Source organism: Pinus tabuliformis, chromosome X (genome assembly GCF_031772625.1).
Source record: "Pinus tabuliformis cultivar Carrire ecotype Pingquan chromosome X, CPIR1, whole genome shotgun sequence".
Taxonomy (NCBI): domain Eukaryota; kingdom Viridiplantae; phylum Streptophyta; class Pinopsida; order Pinales; family Pinaceae; genus Pinus; species Pinus tabuliformis.
Window position 1 is genome coordinate 1,506,032,571 of NC_142308.1, and position 7,244 is coordinate 1,506,039,814.

The window sequence follows — 7,244 nt, forward strand, 5'->3', positions numbered from 1 at the left end:
TTGATCATAAAATTCCATTAAAAGTAGAGGTTAAACCTTTTAAGAAAAAATTAAGGAGAATTACCCCTTTCCTCCTTCTTGTTATTGAAAAATAACTTAAAAAGCTAATTGATGCTAAAATTATAGCTCCATTGAGGTATTTTGATTGGGTAGCTAATTTAGTTATAGTGAGAAAGAAGAATGGTGAAATTAGACTATGTGGATTTTACGAAGTTGAATAAATCATCTTTGAAAGATAATTATCCATTACACATGATGGATCAATTACCTCAAAAAGTTTTAGGAGCTAATAGAATTTCTATGTTATATGGTTTTTCTAGATATAATAAGATCATCATTAGTCTAGAGGATAGAGAAAATAATGCATTCCCAACTCCTTGGGGCACATTCATGTATGCCCGGATGCCTTTTAGGTTAAGTAACATTGGATCTATGTTTCAACAATTTATGGACTTAGCATTTCTGGGTAAGAAAAACAAATTTGTTGTAATTTATCTTGATGATTTGACTATTTTTTCCAATTTTGACCGAAATCATTTAAAGCATTTGAGAAAGGTTTTTGATAGGTGTAGATAGTTTGGGATTTCCCTTAATCCCAAAAAGACTTTTATTGCACTCCAAGAATGAAAATTCCTTGGCCATATCATTTCTAAGGAAGGAGTAGTCATTCATCCCAAAATATTTTCAGATATACCAGCGCTTTCATCTACAAGGAGTAAGAAGGAAATTCAGGCTTTCCTTGGGAAAATAAATTTTTTAAGAATGTTTATTCCTAATTATGCCAAAATAGTTAAGGATATCATTGATATGCTCAGAAAGAATCATGAAGTTAAATGGGCCATTCCTGCAAGATATGCATTTGATCAGATTAAAAAGGCTATTGCAAGAATCTCCCATTTTAGTCAGCCCAGATTACTCTGAACCATTTAGTATCTTTTCTTTTGCCTCTGAAACTACCTTAATTGTTGTTCTTTTGTAAAAGAATAAGGATGAATATGACCAACCTATTTCCTTTTTTAGTAAAATCATGAGAGATGCTGAGATAACATATGACATCATTGAAAATCAAGTGTATTCTTTAGTTCAAGCCCTAAATTTTTTTACAATCAATATTCTTCACTCTTATATTATGTACTATGTACCCAATGGTTCTGTTAAAAAAGTTTTAGTTGAGCCTGATACTGAAGGAAGAGAGGAAGATGGATAACTAATATTTTACAGTATGATCTCATTGTCAAGACTACCAAGTTGGTAAATGGTCAAGGCCTTACCAATTTCCTTGCTAAGTCAAATTGTAAGATCTTGGGAATAAATTCTATTTTTGTAATACCAACTAAGAAGAATCCACAAGAACCTTCTGAGATCCCAGTTGAGAATAATCCATAAGAACCTTATGAAATCCAAACACAAAGGAATCCATAAGAAACTTCTTCATCAGACTAGTCAATTCTGATTCATACGGATGAGAATTTTTTATTATCTCATTGGTACATTGATATTGTGAATATTTGAAGAAATTTTGAGTGTCCATCTTAATTCACAAAGAATCAATGTAAAGCACTGAAGATGAAGGCCATAAAACACTGGATTTTTAATACAAATTTTTATTAGAAGGATCCTCTTAACATCCTTTTACTTTTCTCAATAGAAAATGATACAGAAGGGATCATTGATCAATTTCATGTAGGTATTTGTGGAGTGCACTATGCTTGGAGGACTACAACATACAAGATTTTAAGAGTGGGGTTTTATTCACATATTTTGTTTTCACAAGTGGGAGCAAAGGTTAGAAGTTCTACTCAATGTCAGTTTTTTGCTGGAAAGCAGAGATTAGCAGCACTTCCATTAGTTCCAGTACTAGTCGAAGCACCTTTCCTTAAAAGGGGATTGGATTTCATTGGTGAAATGCATCCTCCATCAAGTAGTTAGAACAGATGGATATTGACTGCTACAGGTTATTTTACGAAATGAGTAGAGGCCATTCCAGTCAAATGTGCAATTGATACTATAGTTATAAAATTTATTGAAGAATACATATTGTCTAGGTTTGGATGCCCCAAGAAAATAATGATAGACAATGCAACAACATTAAGGAGTGTCAAGATGGTTGATTTATGTCAGAAATATAAAATTTTGTTGCATCATTCTACTCCATACTATCCATAGGGAAATGCAATGGCAGAGTCATAAAACAAAAGTTTAGTTAAATTTATAAAGAAAACATTGGAGGATCACAAAAGGAGTTGGGATAGTCATCACATTTATGCACATTGGGCCAACGCGATTTCACCAAAGATTTCAAAAGGTAAATCTCCTTTTCAGCTTGTTTATGGTAAAGAAGCTATATTTTCCACACATTTATCTTTTCCTGTCATGACGTTTTTACAAGAATCAAATGAAGACTTTGATGATTTATCTAGAAGGAGAAATCATATTATATAACTTAATTAAGATAGAGATGAAGCTCATTTTAAGCTTCAGAAATATCAGAACAAAATGAAAACATTATTTGATAGAAAAGCTAGGGAAAGAGTTTTTAGGGAAGGAAGTTTGGTACTAATATGTGATGTTAGAAGAGAAGACAAAGGAAAACATGGAAAGTTTGATAACCTCTAGTTTGGACCTTTTAGCATTGTTGAGTTTAAGGGTAATAACATTTTCATCCTACAAGATTTGGAAGGACAATATTCGTCATTTCCTGTCAATGTGAAATACTTGAAAAAATACATTCAATATTGATAGGTTCCCCATTCATTCATCATTGTATATCATCGGAGAGTTTAGTTTACATTTAGTGTGCATTTTCTTAAACAGAGATCCCATTAGCTTGAGGAGAAGGCACATGGATACGCAATTTCTCTTCAATCTGAAGGAGGAAGCAGTCCCCAGTTGGAGTCAATGTTGTAACATGATTTATTTTTTATAAGTTTGTTTTCATTTATTTAAAATGGTATAAAAAATAAAGAATAAAAAAGAAAATATGAAAAAATAGAAAATAAAAAAATAGATGAAATAAAACCCCATGAAAAGAATATCAAAATTTGTATAAGCGAGCCTGATTAAATGCCACTTCAAAGAAATAAATTGCATTGTAATAAATTAAGGTTTTGTGTGCAAATTGTTTAAATGGAACAACCTTTTGTTGATTTGAATCATACTATTTAATCATGATCAAATCATTTAAATTTATGTTCTACATTAAAGAATAAGTTTTCAAAATTGTTTAATCTTGGTGGAGCATCATTACATAGGATGAATAGAATAAGTGATGGACTAATATGCTCAAAATTTGGCCAAAGATGTATTAGATTAGGATTACAAATAAATTAGGCAAAATAATGGCCGCTAGTCTAAATGCACCAAAAGTTAGATTAAGATTAGATTAGGACTTAATTACCTTTTATGGGTGATTAAATTTTGTACAAATAAATGTTGTAAAGTTTTAAGTCAAAGTCACAAAAAAACAAAAGGAGTTTGTCACGGAGTGCTAAGGAACTTACACATTTGGACGACGATCCTCTTCCCCGTGCAAATCAACGGTTGAGAATCCATTTAAAACCTGCTTCCACTGTTGTGCGATAATGAAAAGGGGGTGTCCGAAAAGTTGTTTCATCTTGCACGGGGCCCTTACAACATGGCACCTCCTCAGAACTTCACACCCCCTAGCTCATTACTACTTACCACTAGGTCCCCCTCTGAAATCCTCTTATCCTTTCCTACACCTTCTGTTAACATACCAAGGGTAACTCTCTTTCCACACCTTCCATTCCCAATCATTACATGCCACATGTCCATATTTGTTGCCTTCTATGTGTTATCAAGTTTTCATACCATTGTTGTTCTTCCCTTTTCCATTAATGAAAATATTTCCATTCAGCAACAAACTTTCTGTAACGGTAATCCATTCCTTGTAATAAAGAATCACCTCACCATTGTTACAATATTTTCCCTAACTTATCTTATATCCCGATTCAGTGGTTTTCTAAGTCTCAATATTTCCTAGTTATATTCCACTACAGTTGAATTTACCTTCAAAATGACAGGCCTTTTGGTATTTTTATCCCTAATCTTCTGTTATATTTTCATCCTAATTCTGCAAGTTATGGATCCTAAGAAAAAATATTAGCCCTCTACTAGTCAAACTCAATCATAGGAAAATCCGAAAGCCTCTGATGCCCTAGACCTTGATCACACTCCATTGGCTGAACAATTCATAAAAATTAGAGATACAAAGTGTGAATTCAACATGTTAGAATTTCACCATTGGCTAAAAGACTTATTAGGACCCTAAAGACGATATCAACTTATGGGAATCCTTATTTCCCATGTATATGTTTCCTCAAACCCATCCTTTTTATGAATTAGTCATGTGGTATCAAGCTAAGTATAATCCCTTACAGAGAACTATGGTAGCTCAGAATGGAGACATTTTGATATCTATCACTCGTGAAACTATCAAGAAGATGTTGGGTCCCTATAATACTAGTGATTACCCCATTACTATTGTAGTTATACCCCTTATTTATATTGTTGTGCCCCTATTACCCGCATATTGTTATTTTTGTGCCCCATAGAATCCCTCTATTGTTATTTTTGTGGCTTTATATTATTATTGTTAGGTCGGCTGGATTATATTGTGGCTCCTTAGACTCCTATATATAGAAAGGAGGTTGTGTCATTTGTATCATCCAAGAATTGTTCATTTATGTAATGTAAAGGAGGTTTCCCCCTCGAAGAGGCTGAATTCTAAGGCGTTGATCTATCTTTTCTATCTTTTCTTGAGCTGGTTTCATAACATTTGGTATCACAGCTGAATTTTATGCAGAAGTATCCAGAACTACTCAAGCGTTGAGGACAACACTTTTTTGAAGGAGAGGGGCATGTTGGGTCCCTATAATACTAGTGATTACCCCATTACTATTGTAGTTATGCCCCTTGTTTATATTGTTGTGCCCCTATTACCCCCATATTGTTATTTTTGTGCCCCATAGAATCCCTCTATTGTTATTTTTGTGGCTTTATATTATTATTGTTAGGTCGGCTAGATTATATTGTGGCTCCTTAGACTCCTATATATAGAAAGGAGGTTGTGTCATTCGTATCATCCAAGAATTGTTCATTTATGTAATGTAAAGGAGGTTGCCCCCTCGAAGAGGCTGAATTCTAAGGCGTTCATCTATCTTTTCTATCTTTTCTTGAGCTGGTTTCATAACAGAAGATGCTTCTAATCCATGAAAATAACCCCCTTAATTTTTTCCCCAATGTTGTTTTAATGGACCTATACCATAAGCTCACCTTTCCCCATTGATCTCAAATTTTTTAGATCTTCCTTCCAGAAGATGTTGAACTTCCTAGAACTAACCCACCATATCCAACATCCATGTTCCCTGAGAGAGCTAAACACATCATTTTGTGAGTTCCTTGCTTGTTAGGCTGCTAAACAGATCAATGGGTAGATGAATCTATCCTAGGTTATCTATCCATTTTCCCTAAAAAAAAAACCTACTTTCATGTATAATTACAATCAATTTTTGGCTAAAAGTATGCATGAATAACTGATGAAAATTATTACTAAAGGAGTGTATAAATATTCCTCTATGTTAGTGCATATGATTATTTTTCGACTAGGAGGCATGTTACCTATTGTTTTACACAAGCAGGATGACTAGCCAGTGATTCAATCAGTCACATAGTTGACATCATTGATCAGAAGGAACTCAAGTGAGTTCAAGTTTTCAGACTTCATTGATTGTTTTATTCATCCAATTGCATAGATTCTCAATAGCCAAAGTGAGCCTAGGATCAGTCCTGAAATCAAAAGGATCCTACACCAGAGTGACCATGCATAATACAAGAGACTAGTACCTTTACTAGAATTATATAGAGATTAGAGTGTATGGTTGTGAACTAGCTCCATACAAATATCCCAAATATGTTCCAATGAGAATTTTCTCTCTGGAATATATTAGGCAAATGACTAATATGGATGATATTCATTTCATTACAGGGAAGAGGAAGCCTCAGTTCAAAATCAAGTCACAAGTAGGATCATTTATTTGTAATACCATTTCAAAAGGTATTGAAGCAGATTCAATCCTCAAATAGATGGGATTCCAGCCATGTTTCACTTGGTCTTATGACCCATTGAGTATAATCTCAAACTTAAGGGTGGAACTCAAAACCAGACCTTACAATCATAGTCCAAGATGCGATATTGAGAAGTATAGAAATAAAGAACAATGGGAGGAGAATACACTTCAAGAAGGAGAAGAACATAATTTACCTCCTTCTACCCTCCAGACCCCCACTTCTTAAAGAAGGCAGGACAAGAGGCCCAAAGAAGAGTCTTCATCATAAGCAAAAGGTGAAAAATAATTCATTCATTACCAGAAGAAATCATGGACTAACTCTAAAGGAAATACTACTCTAGGTCAGAAAGAGCCTATGATAATAAGTTTGGATGATTCACAGGTTTGTATAAGGATAGAGGAAATTGTAATCACTCCTCCATCTTCTTCTTCAGTTTCACAAAATTTGTTGGAGATCACCCAGTCTATAGGAGTAAGTATGACTAGTACAGGGAGGCTATGGCCCCACTATTGTTATCCCTCCCCCCGATGTCAAGATGACGAACACCATTGTCCATATCCTTTACCTATATTCATCCTTTAGTTCTTCATATACAAACCTTTTGAAGGTTTCTATGTGCGCTTCTATCGAACCTCTTGCAATAGAAGCCCAAGTCCCAACATTTGTAGATCCTCCATCTACAAGTTCGTCATCTACCATTCTAGATTATGCATATTTGAACCTTCTTTCTCAGGTTGATGCACTTGGTAATGCTTCCACATCATGTAGTCAGTATTCCTCTCGTCTATCCATGTCTCATCCTGATGAGGACACCGTGGAAACTATGTCTACCCCTGGTTGCCCCTACCCTTAAGTAAGGGGGCATTTCTTCAGAGGATTTTGAATACCATTTCCTTCCTAATTATCCTAATGGGCTCCACCTAAAGAAATTTCTCTCATAGCACATCCCTTTGATTTGCATGTCTTTATTTCTGCCATAAAGATATAGATTACATCATCTCATCTGTTTCCTTTTGCACCTCTTAGATGGATCCATCATCCACACCGTATATTGGTCATGTCGACGGTGTGAGTCACTTATCCCAAAATCTAGGCTCAACAGCCTAGGCCATTTTAACCCCCTTTCATACGTTAGTTCTTTAAAATGGCATATG